Genomic DNA, 27,972 nt, shown 5'->3' on the forward strand with positions numbered 1-27,972 from the left:
TCCTTGCTGCTCACATGGGGGACTTGAAGCGAATCTGTCCCACAGGTTTGGCCTGGCCATTGCAGCCAGTTACACAGTGACCAAGTGGATTGGAGTTTCCTCTCTCTCTCTACGTATACGTATCAAACCTTAAAAAGTCTTTCTCAGTCACAAAAAGTAGGTTTTAAAACTAGTTATAAATGGGGCCATGAGCTAGTGCTTTGCAATTCAAATGAAATCATTAGAAGGCAGCTCTGACATTCTATCTTAGACTGCTCATGTGGAGGGTGACTCAGACTACACAGGGTACAAATCTGAACTGAGACACATCAGAAAGAGCAACTTAGTGGTGCTATTGCAGTGACTTCAGAGGAAAAATCCACATAACATTATCTCAGAGCTATCTGTAGAAAACTGTAATGGGCTTAAGTGAGATTTAAATTAGCCAGACACATGCTTGTGGTAACAATTATAAAGATCTTCAAGTTAACAAGAAAATTAGGCCAGAGAGTAGGCTATATCTAAAGCTTCCCACCAAAACTGGTCTATCTCTCTCTCTCTCAAATTTTATATATATATAATATATAAATTATATAAATGCACATATATAAATTATACAATTCTCTATAAAATTATACATGTCATTATCTATATTTATTATAAGGTATATATTTATAAATATATTATAAGATATATTTATATATAACTTAGTATATAAATATATATGTAAATTAATATATAACTTAAATATATAAATTTTGCAAAATATACTTATACTTAAATTCCATTTTTTCCACAAGCTCTTTGAGGCACATATACATATATGTGTTGGTATACACAAACACACATAAACATATAATATACATGTACACATTAACATAGACACATGCACAGATTAAAGCCTTATAGGAAGATGATTTTTAAATGAGCACATTACCTATCTTTAGCCAAGCCAAATGCAACATAAACTCTTACTAATAAATAATAAATTATCTACACAGTTAATCAAATTTTCATGACATATTTACCTTAAAACACAGGTAAGCAACTGAATGTTGGAGAAACAGACTATAGACTGGAGTCTAAATGGGGTTGCAGAAACCACACTAGTAAGAGTGACTTTAGCAGGTTATTTACTCTCTCCCCCTAAGTTTTATCAGCTCCAAATTAAGGGAATGATCAACCATCACATGATTTTGTGAACGATTACCAAGATCAAGTAAAGTTCAGCAATCCAGTGACTCTGTAGAAGGCATTCAATAAATATTCTTCATTACCCTTACCGCTGGTTGCCTTATTTGGAATTCTGAGACCCACTCTCTGAGACAAGGATGCAAGCATAGTAGTAGCTTGGGAGGTAACTGTAGAAAAAGGGAGAAGGAAGTGAATGAGTCCAATAAAAATGTGTTATCCAGTCATAAGGCTTTGCGTAACTGGACCTAAATACTGCTGTGGGAAATCTGGCAAAAAGAGTAGACATACAATTATCCCAAATAAGAGCCAAGGAAGCAGATATTTTTCCACCTATTCCCCCCATCAGTCCTATACTAAAGGATTATTATGGAGCATTGATTCTCCAGCATTTCTAGCTTGTCATATATGCCAGCCTAGACTGTTTTCCTTCATCCCAAAATAAAAAGGTATTTTCAGGCACAGAGAGTTATATTCAGGGGGTCCAGCACAGTGGCACAGTAGGTTAAGGCTCTGCCTACGGGCGCATCCCATATGGGCGCCAGTTCCAGTTCCAGCTTCTCCACTTCTGATCCAAAAGATGGCCCAAGTGCTTGGGCTCCTGCACCTGTGTGGGAGACCTGGAAGAAGCTCCTGGTTCCTGTCTTGGGATAGGCCCAGCTATGGCCATTGCAGCCATTTGGAGAGTGAACCAGCGAATGGAAGACCTCTCTTTCTCTCCTTCTCTTTGTCTGTAACTTTGCCATTAAAATTTTAAAAAAAGCTTAAAAAATTATATTCAGAGTTAAGTCAGGTGAGGGTCAAGAGCATGTACAAGATATCAACAACAACTACTAAAGGACTATATAGAAATATAGTTTAAATGACCTCTTTTCCAAGAATTTACCAAGATTCAGTCATCACCCCTTCAGTGTGACTTTTCTAAACTTCATGTGAACGGCAAAGGTAAAGGTAGGTCTTGTTTATTGGTTTATCCCAAATTCCCATTACAAAGTAGCCCTTTTACATGTATTTTTGTGCATTTCAAAATCCATAGTATTTATAGCATTGTGGTAAATAATGTAGATACACTATAACATATTATTTCATCTGATATTTTATCTTCACTATTTTCCAGTTATTCACACATAATTGAGGAGTAAAAAGGATGAGAGAAATTACAAAGCCATAAATACCATAGATATAACTGTAAAAATCTATTCACTTTATGACTACCATACCACCTTTCATCCAACTCTTAACATTTACAGAACTTGTTCACTTCTGCTCTTTTTTGGGAGAGGGGAAGTGACATCAAAATGAAAATCTGAACCATTCTCTTTAGATATCACACCATGCTTTTCAATTATCTTCTCTAAAGTAAGGCCCTTCTCCTCCACAAATTCCTGCTGTGTCAACTGAATCAGGATCAAAATTCTCTAATGCCACGTAACACCCCAGCTCAATTTCACAAGTCTGCTACAATTTCACAAACATACACAGTATACTGTATATACCTATATTCTTTTCTTTAAAAAAGTTTTATTTATTTATTTGAAAGAGTTTTACAGGAGGGATAAACAGAAAGTGAGAGGAAGAGGTGTCTTCCATCCAATGGTTCACTCCCCAAGTGGCTGCAGCATCCAGGATTGAGCCAGGCTAAAGCCAGGAGCTTCATCTGGATCTCCCTTGTGGATAGAAGGGGCTGAAACACTTGGGATATCTTTTACTGCTTTTCCCAGTCCTCCAGCAAGGAAGTGGGTTAGAAGTGGAGTATCTGGTCGGTACCGCGGCTCAATAGGCTAATCCTCTACCTGTGGCACCAGCACCCCGGGTTCTAGTCCCGGTCGGGGCACCGGATTCTGTCCCGGTTGCCCCTCTTCCAGGCCAGCTCTCTGCTGTGGCCAAGGAGTGCAGTGGAGGATGGCCCAAGTGCTTGGGCCCTGCACTCGCATGGGAGACCAGGAGAAGCACCTGGTTCCTGGCTTCGGATCAGCGCGGTGCGCCAGCCGCAGCACGCCGGCTGCAGCGGCCAATGGAGGGTGAACCAACGGTAAAAGGGTACCTTTCTCTCTCTCTCTCACTGTCCACTCTGCCTGTAAAAAAAAAAAAAAAAAAAAAAAAAAAAAAAAAAAAATGGAGTGTCCAGGAAATGAACCTGCACCCATGTGTGATGTCTAAGTCAAACGCAGTGGTTTTATCTGATACGCCACAATGCCACCCCCACCTATCTTCTTACTATGTTACTATGGGAATCAGTAACTATGTGTTAATAAGATGAATGACTTGGATTTTATAAAGAAACCTATTACAGATATTTAAATATTTACTATGTGGGAGACAAAGAGTTAAAAGCCACAAATAGGGGGCTGCTACTGTGGCGCAGAGGGTTAAAGCTCTGGCCTAAAGCGCCAGCATCCCATATGGGCACCGGTTCTAGTCCTGGCTGCTCCACTTCCAATCCAGCTCTCTGCTGTGGCCTGGAAAAGCTGTGGAGGATGGCCCAAGTCTTTGGGCCCCTGCACCCACATCAGAGACCTGGAAGAAGCTCCTGGCTCCTGGCTCCTGGCTCCTGGCTCCTGGCTTTGGATTGACGCAGCTCCGGGTTTTGCGGCTATCTGGGGAGTGAACCAGAGGATGGAAGACCTCTTTCTCTGTCTCTACCTCCCTCTGTAACTCTGTCTTTCAAATAAATAAAATAAATCTTTTTTAAAAAGCTGTGTTCAAAAGTGAGTTGACAAGATTATAAAATTCTGAGTTATTTCTGAGAGTATCTGAGTCTCCATCAGGGAGCTAAGAAGAAACATAAGGTTTTTTTTTTTTTTCTGTAGTCTAGGAGTATTGGTACAGTAAATCATTGAGAAAGGATTGATATGATTTGTTGAACTTATACTAGATTCAAAAAGAAAAGCCTACAAAGAAAAGTTTTTTAAGCAAGATTCATTCACTGCAAAATAAAAGGGAAGGATCGGGACTGATTAGATTTTGAATTGCTTTAAATAATTAATACAATATGTACCTTTAACATTTCTTTTTCTAACCTAGATTCCCCTTTTCTTTAGAAATGTTTTATTCATTTCTGAATTGATATGTCACATTGTAAGTAATCAAGGATCTACATTAATGCCATGAGAAAAAATAGCTTTGGTTGAGGGAGGAAGCTCTGCCACTGAGAAAAGAAATGAAAACCTTTGAAATGATCAAAATTAATAGAGATAATAGAAAATAATGAGTTGTTTAATAAAGATTCAAGCATGTATAATGCAGGAAATTAACATCTACAATTTTACAGGGTGAGTTCAAACCCTAGTTTCTACTTCATGAGCATATGTGTCACCAGAGAATATGCTCAAATCTATGAGTCAACTTACTCCTCTTCAGCGACTTACGGAAAACATGCAGCCAAGAGACTGGCACATAGTATGAGAACAATACTTTTTCCTTTGTTCCTAATTCCCAAAAACTCTGGTAGTGTTAAGCTCATTTGTGAGATGGGATGTTTAAAAACATACTCAAGGTGTTTGCTATACATCCTCTCAATGGTGTTCATACCAAATCATATCAATTTGCACTAAATACAAGGTAATTTTTCAAACCCCTGCCGAGATGAATATAAAATTACACTCTTCTCATTTCTTTAGCAGTAAGTAGCATTTACAATATTACCACTTTTCTGAAAATAGCTGCTCTTCAGAGAAAACCAAAATATATCATTTAAAAATAAACAGGGACAGAAGAAGAGAAGTTAAGAGGAAAATAAGAAACTCACTAATAATATGATATCAGGTTATTATAGGAAACTTTATCAGCTTGAATTCATATCCCTAATGGGAAAAATTGAGAATAAATTAGAAGTTAAATCTTATCTCCCTCCCCTCCAAACTGCCAAGAACTTGCACAAAACTTCTCAATCAACATACAACAGCAAGGAAAAAAAAAAAAAAGTATCTTCTTCCATCCAGGGATTTAGAGTGGCTCATTACTGGGCTTCCAGTGGTCACATGCCAAGATGGTTTTCTTTTTGAGTAGCTCAACTCATTAGCCATACTAGTAGTCCTCTTTTGTTTCCAATATACTTGATATTTTCTTTATATTTGATAGTGGATATTTAGGTGAATAGGAGAAAAAATGAGAAAGTTTCATCTTTCGTATTGTCTATATCAGTCATTTTACTTATGATCTAGATTATTTCTCTAATAATATCTCTTAATGCAATCCTGGATGGCCAGCCACTCATTTTAATGAACTTCAGCCAAAACTGAAAAACAAAATGTCTTTCATGATTGATGTAATTACCAGAGATAACACTGTCTGGATTTCTCTCCTAAACTGCCTGGTATGATAACTATCATCAGTTTCAAACCTCCTCATAATATGAGAAAAAATTGCAGAGAGCCTTGAGCTATTATAATGGTTAAATTGTATTTCTCTCCTTTCAAGCCATGCATCTATATTTCTGTTATATAATAGCAAGGGAATTTGGGAAAAGGATGGCTAATAAATGAAAGAATATTATAAGATAATGAGAACAATTCTCTTTAAAGGTCATCTGTAGATGAGAAAGTATAATGCTCTATTAATACTGCTTGTCATTTTATGATGTGGCATCATCTCCTTAAAGAAATGTATCACCAGATGTCACTTTTTTCTCTCACACACACAAAAAAATCAGATTAACATCTGAGAAAGTCTTAGTTTTGAGAAATGCCTTGCCTAGTAATGGAGTTTTAAAAAGGAAAACAATATATTCTGAGTGAGGAAAATATGTTATTACACATCACCAACATTTATGCCATTTCTCTTTGATTTTTTCTCATCACCAATTTCTGAAGAATCTTTATCAGATCATTTCATCATAGAACATAACATAACATATCCTTGCCTTTAGTAATAAATGAGTCAGAGATGTAATATTTAGAATTTAATGAAATCAAGAAAAATCCATAAATTCTAACGTATTTTCATCTACCAATCAGAAAAGTGATCCCTGTTAAATATAAGAGTGGGAATAAGAGGGGGAAGAGATGTACAGTTCGGCACATGCTCTCTCAGACTTACCCCTAACGGTAGAGTTAGAAACGTGCCAGGGAATTCCAATTCAATCCCATCAAGGTGACATGTACCAATGCCATCTCAGTCAAAGTGATCAGTTTCAATTCATAATTGATCATAATGATAGGATTAAGAGTCAAAGGGATCACATAAACAAGACTAGTGTCTGCAAATACTAACTGATAGAATTAAAAAGGAGAGAGCAATACAACCTGGGAAGCAGGATACACAGCAGACTCATAGAATGGCAGATGTCCTAAACAGCACTCTGGCCTCAGAATCAGCCCTTATGGAAAGCCAAGACACTCTGGCAAAAAAAATATATATGACCTAAATGAAAGATCTCTATGAGTCAGATTCCAACTAAAAGAACGGGCCATCAAAGAAGGTGGTACCTTTCTCTGAAAGGAAGAGAGAACTTCCACTTTGACTATGGCCTTGTCTAAATAAGATTGGAGTTGGTGAACTCAAGAGGCTTCCATAGCCTTGGCAGCTCATGACAAGAGCCTGGAGTGATTACTGACATCATAAATAAGAGTGTCAATTGTTAAATCAACAACAGGAGTCACTGTGCACCCACTCCCCATGTAGGATCTCTGTTCTTAATGTGTTATACTATGTGAATTAATGATATAACTAGTACTCAAACAGTACTTTACACTTTGTGTTTCTGTGTGGGTGCAACCTGTTGAAATCTTTACTTAGTATATACTAAATTGATCTTCTGTATATAAAGATAATTGAAAAAGAATCTTGATGAAGAATGGGATGGGAGAGGGAGTGGGAGATAGGATGGTTGCAGGTGGGAGGGAGGTTATGGGGGGGGAAAAGCCACTATAATCCAAAAGTTGTACTTTGGAAATTTATATTTATTAAATAAAAGTTAAAAAATGTTTTACCTCATATAAAGTTGATACTTAATAAATATTTGAAAGGAAAAAAATAATGTTTGAGTATGTTTGGATATTTACAATAAAAGTAAAAAGAAAAAAAATGAAAAGTAAAATGTTAAAATTTTTTATGCAGCTGTTGAGTTCTTCAGCTTTGTTAAGATTTATTTATTTATTTGAAAGTCAGAGTTACATAGAAGAGAAGGAAAGGTGTGTGTGTGTGGGGAGAGAGAGAGAGAGAGAGAGAGAGAGAGAGAGAAGCCTTCCATCTGCTGGTTCACTCCCCAGTGGGCTCAATGGTCCGACCTATGCTGATCTGAAGCCAGGAGCAAGGAGCTTTTTCCAGGTCTTCCATATGGGTGTTGGGGCCCAAGGACTTGAGACATCTTTCACTGCTTTTCCAGGGCGTAGCAGAAAGTTGGATGAGAAATAGAGCAGCTGGAATTGAACTAGTGGCCATATGGGATGCCGGCACTGCAGGCAGCGGCTTTACTGGCTACGCCACAGCGCCGGCCCCAAAAGTTGAATATTTTTAATCCCATCTATTTACTGATAGTGTGGTGACTTAAGGTTTAAATAATTATAACCCAAAGTTCTCTCATTTCTAAGTCAGCATGATGCTTTACACAGCAATGCTTTAACAGACTTATCCAAACCTTTTTACTTGAAGACTACTGATAGTATTCAGAATGCCTGGCACATATTAACTAATTTGTGCATCATCTTATTTATTATACACAAGTGCAGTATCAAGTAAAATATGCTATCGTTGCTTTTTCTAGAGCAAAACCTTGAAACTCATGGAAGTTGGATATCATATTTCTCCAAGGGCACAGAGGTCATGTTTGAGTTGAACTGTAAGCTCAGACAGACCAGACACTCAAGTCTGTGTTATTAATTAGTGTTCTCCTGCTGGTCCCTACGTCTGTTGGGGTAACAACACTGGTTTAAAGATATGTGAAGTTACCTGAATAAGCAAGGAAGACAGACTGCTTTTAAGATTGATCAGAATGTGCTGAGATTGAATTTTAATCCTCATTTTAGATAACATTAAACTGATGTCAGTGTTTTTATTTTGTTTGTTGAGGTAATCTTCACTCAGTTCCAAAAATATAGGAAGGGACTTTGTTCACCGGGTAGATGACTCTGCTGGGATTTTACTTTTAAACAAATTGTACATGTGAATACTCTCAAGGCAAAAAACTATCTTTTGATCATTTAATCATAGTATATCATACCTCAGAGTGTAAATTAATGTCATCCTCCACATTGATGTAATAACTCCCTGCTGACTTACCTATATCTGGGGAAAGTCTATCTTATGAACAACAAATAGAGAAACTTTCACAAACATAACCCTCAACCAGCCCATATAAGTGGCTATATCACAAAGAGAATATCTGTATTGTTAACTGGATGTGATCATGAATAATAAAATGTACTGTTAACTTCAAATGTTATACTTCACATATTAAAAACATACAAGGGTAGACATTGTGGAAAAAGCGTTAAACTGTTGCTGGGGATGTCCATATCCCATACTGCATTTGGGTTTGAGTCCTGGCAGCTCTGCTTCTCATCTAGGTTCCTATTAACATACTCTGGGAGGCAGTAGTGATGACACATTTACTTGAGCTCTTGCCACCCATGTGGGACACTATGACAGAGTTCCAGACTTCCAGTTTTCTAAAGGCCTAGTCCTGGATGTTGCAGGCTTTTGGGAAGTACATCATTGTATGGAAGATATTTTTCTCTCTCTCTTTCTGTGCTGCTCTGCCTTTCAAGTGGATGAAAATAAACAAATAAACATTAAAAAACTAACAATATACATTTTGCGTTGTGTGATCTTTACATTCTGGTTACAAGAAGCCAGGAGTCTGTAATTCCATACGGGTCTCCCACATAGGTAGCAGAGACCCACTTGGATCCTCTTCAACTGCTTTACCAGGTACATTAGGAGGGAGCTGGAACAGAAGTGGAGCAGCAGGGAATCAAACAGGCACTCATAGTTGACATTTCAGGTAGTGACTCAACCCACTGTGCTACAACAGCCTTAGAAATTTAAGTCATTTATTTTTATTTTATTTCAAAGTCAGAGAAAGAGACAGAGTTATAAGACAGACAGAGAAATCTTTTACCTGAGAGTTCTCTTCCAAAATGATTACAACAGCTAAGCCTAGGACAGCCTAAATAGAAGATCCTGGTACTCTATCCAAATCTCTATCTAGGGACCCAATTACTTGAGCCACCATTTGCTGTCTTCCAGGGCATATATTAGCAAGAATCTGTGGGAAGAGGAGGAGCCACAACTTGAACTGGGTACTCCAACATGGGATGCAGGTTTCCCAAGCAATAACTAACTTGGTGGACCAAAGGCCTGCCCCCATGAGTGAAAATTGAAACCAAGATTGGGAGAGCTGTGTCAGACCAAAGCAAGAATATAAAGAAAGGAATAGAAGGAACAGAAAAATATCATATTTATAGATTCAAGATATTCTTTCAGGGAGTAGTAAGAGAGTATTACCTACTAAAATTAAAGTCAAAGCCTAGAGAATCATTCAAGAGCCAAAGTTTGAGACACAGGAAGGCATCAGATGATGACGTATATTCCAATGACTCTATTATTCCAATGTAATGTTTCCATATAGTTTCATTTTATGAAACATAGAAAATTAGATTTGTGCAGCACTGTGGATAAAGAGATAAGGATATATATATATATGGTTGGAAATTATTGTTTTGGCATCTCAGCTGCTCAAATCCAGCCTGAGCCATAAAAAAAGAGAATGAATAATCTCAATAAATCTGAATCCCTAGGTCAAGGGGACCCTGTGTGGAAGCTCTTGGACTACAACATGCTAAACAATTTGTGGTTGCTACTGACTTTGTGTGTTCATCTTCTCAAGGGACACATTTTAATAAAACAGAGAATCCAGGAAAAAAAAATTACAAACCTAAAAGATTTCTCTATTAGATAGGGAAAGGAGGTGAATTTTGTTTTTTTTGGTTGATATTTTAGTTATAATCAATAAAAGTCTGGTATTGCTATTTTAGTATAAAACAATAGCTTGTAAGCAACTTTTCAGATACATGGTTTGTGTGGAAGTAACCAAAAATATAAGTACGAATTGAGTGATTGGTTAAATGATCAAAAATGAGGAAGGAAACATGTGTTAATATCAGAATGATAAGATCATTAAAACTTATTTATAGAAAAAATCTATTCACCCCGTGTATCAAATTCTTGAGTTGCTAATCAGCACCATGGAGAGTTCCATAAGCACTTTAAATGGGCATTTTCTGAATTGTATCCTATTTTAAAATATTTAAATATTTCAAATTGTATCTCATTTTAAATATGTAGGAAAAGAGAATTAGTTAAGTGACATGATCTATTCAACGTGCCTTGGTGAAATTAAAATCCAAGACAGGGCTAGAACACAATCTGTACTCCAGTCACTTGACAAGATACTACATTGATTCATTGGCAATTTTATTCATTGTTTATCTGAGAGCAGAGAATAAAAGAGGGAGGGGGAAGAATAAGGAAAAGAGAGACAGATTAACAGGTAGACAGATAAATGTACAGGGCCCTCATCCACTATTTCACTCTCCAAATGTCTGCAACAGCCTGGCCTAGGCTAGGTTGTAGCTTGGAGTCAGCAATTCAATCCAAGTTTCCCTTATGGATGACAGGAAATCAACTACTTGAGCTATCACCTGCTGCTGGTCTGGGTCCACATTAGCAGAACAGAAACAGGAGTGGATCCAGAACTTAACTCTGAGATGCAGATATCTTAATTGATTTCTTTACAACTAGGACATATGCTTGCCCTCTGGAGAAATTTTATGTGTAGAATATGATTTAGTCAGATCCCAAGAATTTTGGCAGTTCATCCTATTTTAAAGGTTTAGATTATTCCACTCCCCCATCATTATCAGTCTCAATAAGAATTAAAGATGGGGCCAGCCTTATGGTGCAGCTGGTTAAGCCACCACATGCAAGGCCAGCATCCAATATCAGAATGCCAGTTCATGTCCCTGCTGCTATGCCTCTAATTCAGCTCCCTACTAATGTGCCTAGGAAAGGCAACAGAAAGTGGCCAAGTACTGGAGACCTGCTACCCATGTGGGAGATCCAGTTGGAGTTCCTGGCACCTGGCTTCAGCAATTGCAGCCATTTGTGGAGTGAACCAGTAAATAGAAGCTTTCTTTATCTCTCTGTTGTTCTCTCTGTCACTCTATTTTTAAAAGAATTTTAAAAAAAGAATGAAAGCAAAATATATGAATTAGCTATGTATTTTTAAATAAAACATCAACCTATCAATCTCTGAAGACAACAGTGTTGTCTTTAGCTCATGATCTTTTGTGCTAGTAACTTAGAAGGAACTCAGATGGTAGTTCTTCAGAGTCTCTTAGGTTTCTGTGGTCAGGTACTGCGTTGGCTGAAGGCTGCTTGGTATAAGATGGATTCAGTGGAGAAGGCTCACATGCTCTTTTTTGCTTTATCATGTTATTTTATTTTATTTTATTTTATTTTATTTTATTTTGACAGGCAGAGTTAGACAGTGAAAGAGAGACACAGACAGACAGACAGAGAGAAAGGTCTTCCTTTTTCCATTGGTTCACCCTCTAAGTGGCCGCTACGGCCGGTACGTTGCGCCGATCTGAAGCCAGGAGCCAGGTGCTTCCTCCTGGTCTCCCATGCCAGTGCAGGGCCCAAGGACCTGAGCCATCCTCCACTGCACTCCCTGGCCACAGCAGAGAGCTGAACTGGAAGAGGAGCAACCGGGACAGAATCCAGCACCCCAACCGGGACTAGAACCCGGGGTGCTGGTGCCGCAGGTGGAGGATTAGCCTGGTGAGCCGCAGCACCCGTCCAGCTTTATTAAAACTTATTTATAGAAAAAATCTATTCACCCCATGTATCAAATTCTTGAGTTGCTAATCAGCAACTCATGATTGCAAATCATGATTTGCAAGCCTTATTGTGGCCTAGGTACATAACTGGTAAAAAATTACTTTTATCTTTTCTTCAAGAGAACAAAGAGTGAGTCAAGATTCAAATGATAAATTATATATATATATATATATACACACACATATCTTGATAGGATGAGATACAAGCCAGATATTAAGAGCAAGAATTCAGGGAGGGAGGAGGACACTAGGACTCTTAGAAAGAAATCTACCACAGAGAGGAGGGAATTTCATAAATATCCTTGTTACATTTACAATATTGGAAATAACTGGATTGGAAAGTTGAGGTCAGTGTTTCCCTGTCTATAACAATCGAAGTCTTGCAATAGTGGGCTTAATCATGTTAAATGTAAACTTGAGGCAAAAAATAGACAGGAGAACTTGATGTTTCAATAAAAATAGAAATAGAAGTGACTGTGAACAGAAATTGAAGCTAACAAACTAAGTAATGGAAGTAAAAATATCTGAGATATTTTCACTCAATACTTTGCACAGCCCTTCTCAGTCAGCTTTGCTGATTTCTCTTCTTCCAGCAGCCTTACAAATAGTGAGCTGCCATTGGAGACAGTCATTGGAATTTTTCTCTTTTCTTTCAGTACTCTCAAACTAGATGTCATCAGTCCTGACATTCTAAGTGTCATTAATATGTTGATGTTTGTCAAATTTAATTTACCACCTCCGAGCTTTCATCTAAACATCACATTTCAAAATAACTGTCTATGGTCCATTACTTACACCGACTTATCTTGTCATAAAACAATTTTCACCAAAATAAAATAAAAGCTTTTCTAATATTTTTTAATAAAGATTAACAATAACACTATTCATCCAATGTTCAGGTAAAAGCTATTTTCTAAATTATTCACAGTCATCTGTTAATTTATTTAGTGTTTGCTTCTAAAATAAATTTCAAATATGACCACAGTTTACTAGTGTGCTACTTAGTACAACGAATGTTTTCTTATTATCAGTAATAGTCTTCTGCTATTTGCTCTGGTTCTTATAGCCTACCATTTATAGGGATGCCAGAATAATCTTTCAAGAAAAGAGAATACCATGTCATTCTCCTGCTCAAACCTCAGTAATAGCACCACATTGTATTTAGACTAAAAATTATATTCCTCACTGTAAACTAAATGGACATAACCTGGATCTTCCCCTCATCTTCATTTCAGCTCCGCTCTCCTTTTTGATGCTCCATCTGAGCCTTTATATCTGATCCTTCCACTTAAAATGTTCTGTGTCCAAAATTCTGCAAGGCTGTCTCCCTTATATTTGGGTTCCAATTTCAATGGGATAGTTTCAGATAGGTCAACCCTGTCCATGTTAAGAATACCTCCATCCCAGTTACTCTGCAATATTACATTTTTTGAAAGATTTTTTTTTATTTGATTAGAAAAGTAAAATGACTGAGACCACAAAAGACAGAGATCTTCCATCAGGTGGTTCACTTTGCCAAATACTTATCACAGCTGGAGACAGGCCATGTCAAAGCAAGGAGCCAGGAACTCTGTCAGGGTCTCCCAACTGGTTAGAGGGAATCAAGTATTTGGACTATCATCCACTGCTTCCTAGGAACAGTGGCTGAAAGCTGGATGGGAAGTGCAGAGTAGCTGGGACAAAAACTAGCACTCCAAGATGACATATGAGAATTGCAAATGTTGGCTTAACACACTGTGCCATAATACCAACCTTTACCATATTACATTTTAATACTTTCCTTTAGCAGTACAAAATTATGGAGATTAAATTTTAAGTTTTTATTGTCTATCTTCCTCTCCTAGATTATGATTTCTTGATGACAGGTATCCTAAATTCTACATCACTGTTCTCATAGGAGATGGTTGATAAATATTCATAAACCTCCCATCTCTTGCAATAATCTACTTACACAAATATTGAAGACAAGCTCTCTTGATTCCCTCACCCTACCTTTGCCTCAGTAGACTAAGAATGTATCCAAGGTTAACATGTTCATTTTGTTTGATTTTATAGAACAACTTAAAGCTATAGTTCCTTGGACTCTAAGTAACTTAGGGAAAAACTGGAAGAATTTATACTTAATCTGAGTAATTAGTACTTAATTCAACAAGACTTCCTGAAATACCTGTTAAACTACTTTAGAAACCATCACATCTCAAAGGATAAGAAGTAAACACTATGAGAAACGGTGACTTGATCAGCCCTCACCCTGACTGTTGATGAGCAACTTGATATGTTATCCCTCTTAGTATTTTTTTTTGTTTGTTCTACTTAATACTTTTGGTTGAATACTGTAATCAATACACAATTCTTCTTAAGTGCTGAAACTTAACTGAAAAGTGATCTCTGTTAAACATAAGAGTGGGAATAAGAGAGGGAAGAGATGTGCAATTCGGGACATGCTCAAGCTGACTTACCTCAAACGGTAGAGTTAGAAACATACCAGGGGATTCCAATTCAATCCCATCAAGGGGGCATGTACCAATGCCATCTCACTAGTCCCAGTGATCAATTTCTGTTCACAATTGATCATAATGATAGGAGTAAGAACCAAAGGGATCACATAAACAAGAATAGTGGCTGCAAATACTAGCTGATAGAATAAAAAAGGGAGAGAATGATCCAACATGGGAAGTGAGATACACAGCAGACCCATAGAATGGCAGATGTCCTAAACAGCACTCTGGCCTCTGAATCAGCCCTTAAGGCATGCGGATCCGGCTGAAATGCCCATGAGAGTATTTCAGGCATGGAAAACCAAGACACTCTGGGGAAAAAAAAAACAAACCTAAATGAAAGATCTCCACGAGTGAGATCCCAGTGGAAAGAATGGGTCATCAAAGAAGGAGGTACCTTTCTCTGAAGGGAGGAGAGAACTTCCACTTTGACCATGGCCTTGTCTAAATATGATCTGAGTCGGTGAACTCAGGGGGCTTCCATAGCCTTGGCAGCTCATGACAAGAGCCTAGGGTGATTACTGAGGCCATAAACAAGAGTGTCAATTTGTTAAGTCAACAACAGGAGTCACTGTGCACTTACTCCTCATGTAGGATCTTTGTCCTTAGTGTGTTGTACATTGAGATTTAATGCTATAACTAGTACTCAAACAGTATTTTTCACTTTATGTTTCTGTGTGGGAGCAAACTGTTGAAATCTTTACTTAATGTATGCTAAACTGATCTTCTGATTATAAAGAGAATCGAAAATGAATCTTGATGTGAATGGAAGGGGAGAGGGAGTGGGAAAGGGGAGGGTTGCGGGTGGGAGGGATGTTATGGGGGGGAAGCCATTGTAATCCATAAGCTGTATTTTGGAAATTTATATTCATTAAAAAAATAAAAGTTAAAAAAAAGAAGTAAACCTAGATGTTGAGAAAATATAGAATAAAGGTAATTCACTGAAATTGTCAAAATTATCTGCTGTGAAGTTTGTTTTTTCAAACCAGGAAAAAATCAGATCTTCAATATCTTTTGGGATCACCATTTTATGTCTTACTTCTTACTCCTTTTAAAATGATCATAAAGATACAAATTATCTTTTGAAAGGTCTTTTCAAGATGTTTACTTATTTATACACATTTGAAAGGTAGGCAAAGTGGGTGGGGGGTCAGAGAGAGAGAGATCTGCTGGTTCACTCTCCATGTCTTACATCAGCCAGGACTGGGTCAGGAGCTCCATCCCCGTCTCCTGTGTGGATAGCGGGGGCTCAAGCACCTTAACCATCACCTTCTGCCTGCATTAGCAGGAAGTTAGATCAAAAGAGGAGGAACTGTGGCTGGCATTGTGGTGTAGCAGGTAAAGCTGCTGCCTACAAGACAGGCATCCATCATACGGGTACTGGCTTGTGTCCAGGCTATTCTACTTTCAATCCAGCTCCCTGCTAAATGCCTGGGAAAGCAGCATAAGATGGTCCAAGTACTTGGGTCTCTGCCACCCACATGGAGGAGTGGGATGAAGCTCTTGGCTCCTGGCTTTGGCCCAGCCATTTGGCAAGTGAATCAGTTGATGGTCTTTGTCTCTCTCTCTCTCTCTCTCTCTCTCCCCTTCTCTCTGGCTTTCAAGTAAATAAATACTTTTTTTTAAAAAAGTGGAGAAGCTGGAACTTCAACTGGCACTCTAATGGGATGCAGACAGCCCAAGGGGCAGCTTAACTTGCTATGATACAACACCCACCCCAAAAGTCAATTTATGTGAACAAAAATGCAAATCTGGAAGAATGACAAGACAAATTTATATATACAACTAAGATAAATTCATGTGTTATATAGTTATTACAAATACCTTGCCCAAAGCAATATTATTTAATTTTTCCAGGACCCTGGGAAGCAAGCATAAATACCTAGGAAACCAAAAGGAAGGGAAAAAATAAATAATCCAATATGGTATTTTTTTCATTTGAAAATTGCCAAAAATATACAGCAGTCTGGTTTTGAGCTCAATTTTATAGTTAATAAAATTTTTAGGTGGCAATTAACTTTAGCAAAATTTTTCTGTGTACCTTAAAAGTCTTGGGCACTTGTTCTGAATATAAACTAAACTGCTATAGGTATTAACTAACTGCCTCCTGTACAGTGTAGCATAAAAAATTTAATACCACAAATATTTTCTTCCCTATAAATTACTGAATGAAATAGTTATGACTGTACTGTTTCGTTCATTTAAAAATTTACACTATACAGATAGAGACTGAGGACTGTCTCCTTTTCAAAGCAGCTAAAGAAAATGGCATGTTTATAGTTGACAGTGTCCAAATATGATTAAGTTTAAGTGCTTGTCATACTTATAAAAAAAAGACACAGGGGAATGCATTCTACCTTGTGACTTCTAGCCTGTGAGATTTACTGCAAAATCTATAAAACACCTTGTATCTCCTCAAGCAATGCTTTGTGGTCATTTCATTACCTCTGTGGTATCTTCCATTTTTTTATTTCCTTTTAGATATGAAACAAAGCTACACTATTCTGACATAATGGAAAAAAGAAATCTAGAAATAGTGAATTTAGCTTCTGGGTTCCTAAGATTAGCATGTTACATGCCCTTATCATGGTGAGCATGTTTAGAAAAAAAAAAAAAAAGGTGACTGATTCTGGAAAAAATGTGTCTATCAACATTTGGTAAGCCTTAAAATGTAATACAAAGCTAGAGCTGAAGGAAAAACCAGAAAAGAAACTACCTCTCCAAAAAAGAAGGCAATAGATATTTTCTCTATAAAAGGGAAGGAAGGGATTCAATTTAATGCCATGATGTAGTTACAAGGAATATTATTTACCTTACTGCTTTAAACAACTAAGAAACTGGACAAATAAGAAGATATTAAATCAACTGTTCTCAGACACTAGACATTGGGCATACACAACTATGATACTTAAGAGGAAGGAAATAAAATGAGGTCTACAAAAGTTTTAGATTACTCTGTGATTAAATGAATTTTCTAGAGTGTCAGGCAAGCAAAGAACCCAAATACAGCCTAGGAGTCTCTGTGTAGAAACTTAAAATTGTTGCTCATGGAAAGTGATGGAACTAAATAAAATTTGTGGGTCAGAATACTGAAGAGAGAACTCCCCAGAGAAGTCTGTAATCACACAAAGGATCTAAGCAAGTCTTCAGCTAAATAGTTATCTACACGTTACATGAGAGGAAATCAGCTGAGGCTGGGAAGGGTCACTGGAAAGGAATAGGCAGACAATTTCCAGAGCTCACAATTCCTAGAAATAACTTGTACTTCCATAGGCCAGGTGAAAAGGTTTCCTACTATATGGGACATCAGATAGAGTCCTCAGAAGACCATACCTTATTTTGGACACTTAATTTGATACAGACTAAAACACAGTCTAGAAACATCTTAAAAGAAATTTAAAAGCAAGTCTATAAAAATCAAACTAAATACAATTGAAAGCTAAAAATATAATCCCACATTCCACAGTGTAAAATACATAGCATCTAGTGTGCAATGAAAAAAAAAAAAAAAAACCCAGACATGGAAAAAAAGCAGGATAGTATGACCCATGATAGCAAAATGTACATCAACAGACACAGAAATGGCAGAATAGCATTAAACTACTATTATAAATATAACCCATGAGTTTTAGAAGGTAAAAGAAAATATAAGCATGATGAGAGAAACGGAAAACCTCAAAAATAGACCAACATCCTATATCTACAGATTAAAAATTATAACATGTGAAATGAAAAATACTCTGAGTGGGATTAACAACAGGTTAGAAACTGCAAAAGACAAAAAAAAAAATCATTGAACTCAAAGACAAAGCAATGAAAACTATCCAAAATTAAACATGGAGAGAAGGTTCATTAATTTGGAAGATTATCAGTAGCCTAAGGGGACAAAATCAATTATTTTAACAAACCTGAAATTGAAATCTCAAAAAAGAAGATCAAGAGAGCAGAGAGAGAAAAAAAATGTTTAAAGAAATAATAATCAAAATTTTCTCAAGAGCATCAGCAAAATTAACCATAAATAGAATAAATATAAAGAAGATTACCCCAAAGAACAGAATAATCAAGTTGCTGGAAATCAGTGATAAGAGAAAACCTTAAAAGCAGCTAGAAATGAGGGCCAGAGACTATGAAATGATTTTAAAAAACTGACCTGAAAGTTTCAGCTGTATCAGAATGCTGAGAATAGTAATCATCCTCATTGTTTGATTTTCAAATAAATAAATAAAAATTCTTGAAGCATATTTGGCAAAGTAGGAAAGATTATAGAGAAGAAATAGAAAATATATGTGGGAAGTGATGGGAGAGATTAGAAGGAGATAAATATTACAACAGATAATTTTATTATCTAGTTCTCAACACTATAGCATAACTATAGGGCTTTGGAGCACTAAAAGTCCTATCTAGCCCCACTAAAAGACTATCTAGCCCCACTCCCTGAATAAAAGACATGAGATAACAGAGAAGAGAAGTAACCAAAACCAAATAGCAACATAATGACAATAAAAACAGAATTCAGTTCTTTCTGAAAGACAGCAATTATTTTTAAATGTATTTATTTATTTATTTATTTGAAAACACACATACACACAGAGAGAAAAAGAGAGGTCATTCATCAGCTGGTTTATTTCCCAAATGCCCATAATAGTTGGGGCCGTGCTAGGTCAAAATTAGGAGCCCGGAACTTCATTCTGGCTTCCCACATGGGTGGCAGGAACGCAAGTACTCTATCATCTGCCGCCTTCCCAAGCACATTGGCAGGAGACTGGATCAGAAGCAAAGAAGTTGTGAGAGCATTGTGACCATGGAATTGGCAAGATTTACTGGAACAGGACACACGAAAGACTATTTATTAAATGTTGATAAATGTGTTTTAATGGAATTAAATAATTTCTGTTTACCAAAAAACACTATTAACAGCATGAAAGGGGAGTGGCATTGTGGTATAGCAGGTAAAGCTGTTGTCTGCAATCCCAGCATCCCATATGGGAGCCAGTTTGTGCACTGGCTACTCCACTTCTGATCCAGCTTCCTTCTAATGTCCTAAGAAAAGCAGCAGAAATTGGCCCAAATACTTGGACCCTTGCCACCCACACAGGAGATCTGGAAGAAGCTCTGGGTTGCTGGCTTCAGCCTGACCATTGCAGTCATCAGAGGAGTAAACAATTGACTCTCTCTCTCTCTCTCTCTCTCTCTCTCTCTCTCTCTAACTCTTTCAAATAAATACATCCTTTTTTGAAAAAAAAAAAGTATGAAAAATGAAAGCCATATACTTTTTTTTTAACTTTTATTTAATGAATATAAATTTCCAAAGTACGGCTTATGGATTACAATGGCTTCCCCCCCATAACGTCCCTCCCACCCGCAACCCTCCCCTTTCCCACTCCCTCTCCCCTTCCATTCACATCAAGATTCATTTTCGATTCTCTTTATATACAGAAGATCAGTTTAGCATGCATTAAGTAAAGATTTCAACAGTTTGTTCCCACACAGAAACATAAAGTGAAAAATAATAGATGATTTTTTAAATGATGATGAAATCAGATCAGACCTATTGTCATGTTTAATCCCAGTGAGAGTCTAGTTGGGAGTTGATAATTTCTTCTTTTTTTTTTTTAACAGAAGATCAGTTTAGTATACATTAAGTAAAGATTTCAACAGTTTGCACCCCCATAGAAACACAAAGTGAAATATACTGTTTGAGTACTCGTTATAGCATTAAGCCTCAATGTACAGCACATTAAGGACAGAGATCCTACATGAGGAGTAAGTGCACAGTGACTCCTGTTGTTGACTTTACAAATTGACACTCCTGTTTATGGCATCAGTAATCTCCCTATGCTCCAGTCATGAGTTTCCAAGGCTATGGAAGCCCTCTGAGTTCTCCGACTCATATCTTGTTTAGACAAGGTCATATTCAAAGTGGAGGTTCTCTCCTCCCTTCAGAGAAAGGTACCTCCTTCTTTGAAGACCTGTTCTTTCCACTGGGATCTCACTCACAGAGATCTTTCATTTAGGGTTTTTTTTTTTTTTTTTTTTTTTTTTTTTTTTTTTTTTTGCCAGAGTGTCTTGGCTTTCCATGCCTGAAATACTCTCATGGAATGCCTTTAGGGCTGATTCTGAGGCCAGAGTGCTGTTTAGGACATCCGACATTCTATGAGTCTGCTGAGTATCTCTCTTCCCATGTTGGATCACTCTCCCCTCTATTTATTCTATTGGTTAGTATTAGCAGGTACTAGACTTGTTTATGTGCTCTCTGACTCTTAGTCCTTTCATTATGATCAATTGTGAACAGAAATTGATCACTGGGGCTAGTGAGATGGCATTGGTACATGCCCCCTTGATGGGATTAAATTGGAGTCCCCTGGTATGTTTCTAACTCTACCATTTGGGGCAAGTCAGCTTGAGCATGTCCCAAATTGTACATCTCTTCCCTCTCTTATCCCCACTCTTATGTTTAACAGGAATCACATTTCAGTTAATTTTCAACACTTAAGAATAACTGTGTATAAATTATAGAATTAAACCAGTCATATTAAGTAGAACAGACAAAAAAAACTACTAAGAGGGATAATGTATTAAGTTGTTCATTAACAGTCAGGGCTATGCTGATCAAGTCACCGTTTCTCATAGTGTCGATTTCACTTCAACAGGTTTCCTTTTCGGTGTTCAGTCAGTTGTCACCGATCAGGGAGAACATATGGTATTTGTCCCTTTGGGACTGGAAAGCCATATACTTAAAGGCTATTTTTGGAACAATTTTCCTGATAAAGAATCTATACACAGCACAAATAAAATATCTTTAAAAATTTATTAAAAAAAAAAAACAACTAGGAGAAACATCAGAGTAGCCACTTCACAAAAAAGCATGCATTCAGCGCCTGGCATTGTGGCATAGCAGATTAAACCATAGCCTGCAACACCATCATCCTATATGGGCATCAGTTGATGTGCTGGCTGCCCCACTTCTGATCCAGCTCCCCACTAATGCACCTTGGAAAGCTGTGAAAGATGGCTCAAGGACTTATGCTCCTGTACCCATGTGGGAGACTTGGAGGAACCTCATGGCTCCTGGCTTCAGTCTACCTAGTCCTGGCAACTGTAGCCATTTGAGAAGTGAACCATCAAATGGAAAATCAATCAATCAATCTCTCCGCCACCCCCCTTTCTCTTTCTCCCTGTAACTCTGCTTTTCAAATAAATAAATCCTTTTTAAAAAGGCACTCCATTGAGGAACATACATATGAAAAGCTGCTTGATCCTCTTACTCATTTAAAAAAAGAAAACAAAGACACAATAAGAAACATCCACATACCCTGTAGAATGTCTAAAATTAAAAGAACTCACAAGGATCTAGAACAACTAGCATTCATATATTTCTTGTGAAAGTGAAAAATTGGTAAAAACTTGGGAGAATGTTTACAGTAGCCATTAAAGCTAATTGTATATTCACCTTAAGATGCAAAAATTCTATTCTTGGTTATAAAAATCAGAAGAAAGTAAAATGTATTTTTAAGAATTTTATAGCAGCGTTAACCCAAATAACACTAGTCTGCTAACAATCTAAGTATAGTCAACTTTAGAAATGATAAATGAAGTACATTTTCAAAAATAAGAATGTTATACATCAGTGAAAAGGAAAATATACTGCTGCACACAACAAAGAATAAATCTCACAGGCATAATATGGAACAACAAAAATCCAGAATTATTGAAGTGTTATCCCGAATGATTTAGACAAATTAAGTATATACATTTATTCATCCCTGCAATTCGGCCCTTGATGATTTTCATCACCCAATTTCTCGCATACCCATAAGTGATTACGTATGAGGATATTCACTGCAACATCACAAGGGATGGCAAGGAGTGCAAGGCAGATTGGGATTCCTCTGTGAGTGGCAGGTAAGATATGGTGGAGGCACTGTGCAACCACAGCATTTCATATATTACAGTACACGTAGCAAAATGAACAAATGTTAAAAACATCATGCTTCATTTAAAAAATAGGCAGCAGAATGAGACCAACACAATTTCTTTTCTGTGAATTAAATGCAATAAAACAATAATGCATTTTCCCTGGTACATACAATAAAATATGTGCTAAACATTTAAAAATGTTTGAGGGTGGGGGAAACAGAAATGATCTTGGTGTTAAATGTGAGTAATTAGAGGAAGAGGCAAGTAAGGGGCTTTGCAAGGATGAATGATAATAATGGTCCTTAAACTGAAGGTTGTGATTAATTCAATGCTCTCCACCTAATGTTCAAAAAGAAAGCAGGGTTGGGGCTGGGACTAACAAGGAGGCTGAGATCACAAAGGTGAAAAGTGTAGCAGTTATAGGAACATCAAAAGGACAAGGGAGTGGGCTTTGTTTCATTTTTTTAGCTTCCCTTTGCAAATAGGCTCAGAAATCCAGCAGTGAAAAATGAATGAGGCTCTGTGAATAAAATACCATGCTATAAAAATAAAGCTCTGTTTTACTTCTACTTTGATTTCTGGGGCAGGGTCACAATGTGAAGGGAAACATGATTCTGTCATTTGTCCAGAACAAGCCTACATAAAATCCCCCTATTTAGAACTGGAAAGAAACTCAGGGGTCATTTACCACAATCATCTCAGTTTAAAAACATGAAAACAGTGGGCCATAGTTCATAAGTGACTTGCCTAAAATATACAGTAGGGGAGTACAATAATAGAGCTTAAAACTGTATCTCCTGCCCTGCTCCATGAAGTCCCTTCTGTCTTGACCCACTGAGATCCTCAAGATGTAGAAAAGGCTGCATGGCAAAGATTCATATGAAATTACATATCTTCATCTGTAGGCTTTGGAATGAGTTTTTACAGGTAATTGGGGATTTTTTCAATACACTTTTCCTGGAGCAGGCACTTATTTTAGCACTTAAGACTCTGGTGTCTCACAGGACAGTGCCTGAGATTGATTCCTGGATCTAGCTCCTGACTCCAGCTTCCTGACAATGCAGACCTGGGGAGCTGACAGTTTAAGTAATTGGGTTTTTGCTACCCATGTGACTGGTCTGACTTGATTTACCAGTCCTGGCTTTGATCCTGGCCTAGTACCAAACAATATGGGCATTACGGGGATGAAGTAGTAGATGTGGGTTCTCACTCATCTCTCAAATAAATACAAAATAATACAAAATAAAAGCATAACTCTTCTTTCAGTATTTACTAATGATATCATGCCTTTTGTTTTTGTTTTGAGTAAATAATTTGAATAAAATCAATTACAATAGTCTCATCTTATCCATGAAGGATATGTTTCTAGATTCCCAGTAGAGACCTGAAACTGCAGAGAATAAAAACAGCTACATGGAAAAGAGCAGGGCAAAACATTTGTGGAAAAATGGAATTAAAAGTTAAGCTTATTTTGGTGTAATCCATGTAAATAAAGGATCTTCAAAAGCTCATAGAAGATGAATGCTATAAAAAAGATAGACATGGATTTCAAAATTTTCAGACCATAATATACTTATCTTTTAATGCTATTTCCCCCAGAAACTTGTTGATGTATCCTTGTATTAAGTTTTTCCTGTAAATACATAAACTGATAAGTTTCTCATTTCTAGAACTTCCCATTTAATACTATCAGACTGTAGTTGACCATGAGTAACTAAAACTTCAGAATGCAAAATCTCAAATAAAGGTGTGAAACAACAACAAAAAACTATTTTTAAACCTTTAATTTTTATTTATTTGAAGGGTAATGTGACAGAGGAAGAGACACAAATAGAAAGAAGTCTTCCATGCAACTAGTACTCAAATAGTACTTTACACTTTGCGTTTCTGTGTGGGTGCTACCTGTTGAAATCTTTACTTACTATATACTAAATTGATCTTCTGTACATCAAGATAATTGAAAATGAATCTTGATGTGAATGGGATGTGAGAGGGAGTGGGAGATGGTATGGATGCATGTAGGAGGGAGGTTATTGTGGGAAAAAATCCCTATAATCCAAAAGTTGTACTTTGGAAATTTATATTTGTTAAATAAAAGTTAAGAAAATATTTTCATGTGGGCACAGGTTCATGTCCCAGCTGCTCCTCTTCTGATCCAGCTCTCTGCTTTTAGCCAGGGAAAGCAGTAGAAGATGGCTCAAGTGGTTGAGCCCCTGCATTCGCATGGAAGACCTGGAAGAAGCTCCTGATTCCTGGCTTCAGTTGGCCCAGCTCTGGCCATTGCAACCACTTGGGGAGTGAATCAAAGGATAGAAGACCTTTCTCTCTGTCTCTCCTTCTCTCTGTCTGCAACTCTACCTCTCAAATAAATAAATAAAAATCTCAAAAACCTCAAACGGTAGAGTTAGAAACATACTAGGGGATTCCAATTCAATCCCATCAAGGGGGCATGTACCAATGCCATCTCACTAGTCCCAGTGATCAATTTCTGTTCATAATTGATCATAATGATAGGAGTAAGAACCAAAGGGATCACAGAAACAAGAATAGTGTCTGCAAATACTAGCTGATAGAATCAAAAAGGGAGAGAACAATCCAACATGGGAAGTGAGATACACAGCAGACCCATAGAATGGCAGATGTCCTAAACAGCAATCTGGGCTCAGAATCAGCCCTTAAGGCATGCAGATCTGGCTGAAAAGCCCATGAGAGTATTTCAGGCATGAAAAGCCAAAGCACTCTGGGAAAAAAAAAAAACCTAAATGAAAGATCTCTGCGAGTGAGATCCCAGTGGAAACAGAAGAAGGTACCTTTCTCTGAAGGGAGGAGAGAACTTCCACTTTGACCATGGCCTTGTCTAAAAATTATCAGAGTCGGTGAACTCAGGGGGCTTCCATAGCCTTGGCAGCTCATGACAAGAGACTACGGTGATTACTGATGCCATAAACAAGAGTGTCAATTTGTTAAGTCAACAACAGGAGTCACTGTGCACTTACTCCTCATGTAGGATCTCTGTCCTTAGTGTGTTGCACATTGAGATTTAATGCTATAACTATTACTCAAACAGTATTTTTTCTCTTTATGTTTCTGTGTGGGAGCAAACTGTTGAAATCTTTACTTAATGTATGATAAACTGATCTTCTGTATATAAAGAGAATCGAAAATGAATCTTGATGTGAATGGAAGGGGAGAGGGAATGGGAAAGGGGAGGGTTGTGGGTGGGAGGGACGTTATGGGGGGGAAGCCATTGTAATCCATAAGCTGTACTTTGGAAATTTATATTCATTAAATAAAAGTTTAAAAAAAATATCAAAAAATATATAGGTTAGGAATCAATACTACATCAGTTTTACAGGTTGTTATCTTAATAAAGATGTCATGAATATATTTGCATATTATTAAATCTCAATCAAATGATGTACAACAGCTTTTATAATTGCATTATATGTTTGGACCAAATTTTTTTTTTAAATCTAGCCTTTATATTTGAACATTCACTTTATTTCCAATTTATTATTGTCTCAACAGCAGTATAATGAACAATTATGTAGTTATACTTTCTGACATATCCATGTTTCTTACACTTGAATATCTATCAAAAATATGACAACAAAAGAGTCAAATACCATACATAAGTCTAAGGAATTTGATGTGCATCCCTAAATCTGCCTTCCAAAAAAGGCAATTCCATTCTCAAAGCATGATAGTCATACTTGAATGTATTCTCCATTATAAACTTTATATACATTATATACTTCCTTGGTAGTAAAATATTGATACACATTTTACAAGGTTATTAAAAATTTCTCACATTATGGTATATTATATGCAATATTGCTTCATTAAAATAATCAACAATGAAAATTTCTACTGTAACTTAAGCAATTTATTTTATACAAGACACTTTTAATTTTTAACTAATGTATTCCTCACAATGTTTCTAAGGGTTGGGTATTTTTAACTTTACTTTGTAAATGAAAAAAACTGATTTAGATTACAAATGAGTTTCCTGGTTTAGTATAGCTAATAAATTGCCAAACAATTCAATTTTGCTGCTGTCTAACCCAAAAGTTTCTGGAGAATAACTGAAGTCCAAAGATACTCCGTAAAAGTACAACCAGGGTAAGCAATAATGCACCAATCACATGTACAGTGAACATTTTCTCACTTTAATGTGTGGTTGAGTCTGCAAAGAGACCACAGATGAAACTTCCTTTGGTCACTAGATTTTTTCCTAAACTTAATGAGCTCATCCTTTTCTAGGAAAGCTCATGGAGCACTCACTAACAAAACAGAGCATGCTCGGGTATCAGTAGTGAGGGTCAGCTTACTCTTCATCTAAGTTGGTGGTGGGAAATGTCCCTGCCAGGGATTTGGTGAACCAGATAGCTGTTCTGCACCATTTGCTTGTGGATTCTAAGGTGCAACTCACTTCAGAGCCACATAACAGAGGGCCAAAGAGAAACAGGAGAAGTTATGGTGTAGGTGTACAGGAAACATGAGCAGGAAATACAGGCTGAGCAATCCAGCTGCAGATTGTTTTCTACACACTCTCACTACAATTGTGTCCTAGATTCAATGTTGCACATTAGCAATTTTTATTATTTGACAAGTTTTTTTTTGAATTTGTAGTAAGCTCATTCAGAAGCAATGAGCTACAAAATAAAAAATTTCTTTTTAAATGAAAATATTAAAGGCTAAGCTTTCTTTTCTCAAAATAGTTGATGCACAAAGGTTTATCAACATTTACTTTCCATCATAGGGAGAACAGTGATATCATTGATGCCATAAAACACAAAGATACAGACTGGAGAAATAACACTGGCATCTAACTAAAAAGTTAATGGAAAATTTAAGAAATATTTCTCAATCCAGAAATTTAAAATATGCAGCTACAAAAGTGCTTAATATTACGAGGGAAATTATGGGGGGGAGGAAGCCATCGTAATCCGTAAACTGTATTTTGGAAATTTATATTTACTAAATAAAAAAAACGTGAAATCAAAAAAAAATAAAAATAAAAAAATATTACTCCCTAATGCATGGCTTTTCATTTAAATTAAATAACTCTTTCAACACATTTCACTAATTTTCAATTTCAAGATTTCTTAAATGCAAATGAAAAGTGAATCAATTGTTGTTAAATACTCTGTAAACAGAGAATGTACTTTGTGAATAGTTAAATGATGTAAGTTCTATCTTGAGGTTTCAAATGCTTCAAATGAAAATCAGTCAATTCCAATAATTGTCTGACTTTTTCAAATCCATTTATGAAATCACCATAAAATGTTAGAAGCAATTCTATTGAAGGTGTAAGAGCCAAAATTATTATATATGTTTTTAATAACAGTTTAAAATTTAGCAATAAAGGTAAAACAATTTTTTATAAAATAAACACAAGTTTTTTGGAGAATTTATGACAAAAATAGCATTTTCCTAATTTAAGAGTGGAAGATTGTATTTTCTCTGGAAAACAATATCCACAACAATTCTCTCTTCCAACATGCTCTTCATGTAAGACGACCTTAGCACTCACCCTACGAAGT

At 36.7% G+C, this 27,972-nt stretch overlaps 1 long non-coding RNA gene across 1 annotated transcript in view; it reads right to left on the minus strand.

The window, feature by feature from the left end:
* Positions 1-1,261: 1,261 nt before the first annotated feature.
* Positions 1,262-27,972, minus strand: part of LOC149128328 (uncharacterized) — a 177,168-nt gene continuing 150,457 nt past the window's right edge. Inside the window, exon 3 of the long non-coding RNA XR_016217621.1 lies at positions 1,262-1,340. This is a non-coding gene — a long non-coding RNA (uncharacterized LOC149128328). The remainder of the gene's footprint in view (positions 1,341-27,972) is intronic.

The sequence above is a fragment of the Oryctolagus cuniculus genome, chromosome 1 (assembly GCF_051225735.1).
Source record: "Oryctolagus cuniculus isolate XC-2025 breed Fujian yellow rabbit chromosome 1, ASM5122573v1, whole genome shotgun sequence".
Lineage (NCBI taxonomy): Eukaryota > Metazoa > Chordata > Mammalia > Lagomorpha > Leporidae > Oryctolagus > Oryctolagus cuniculus.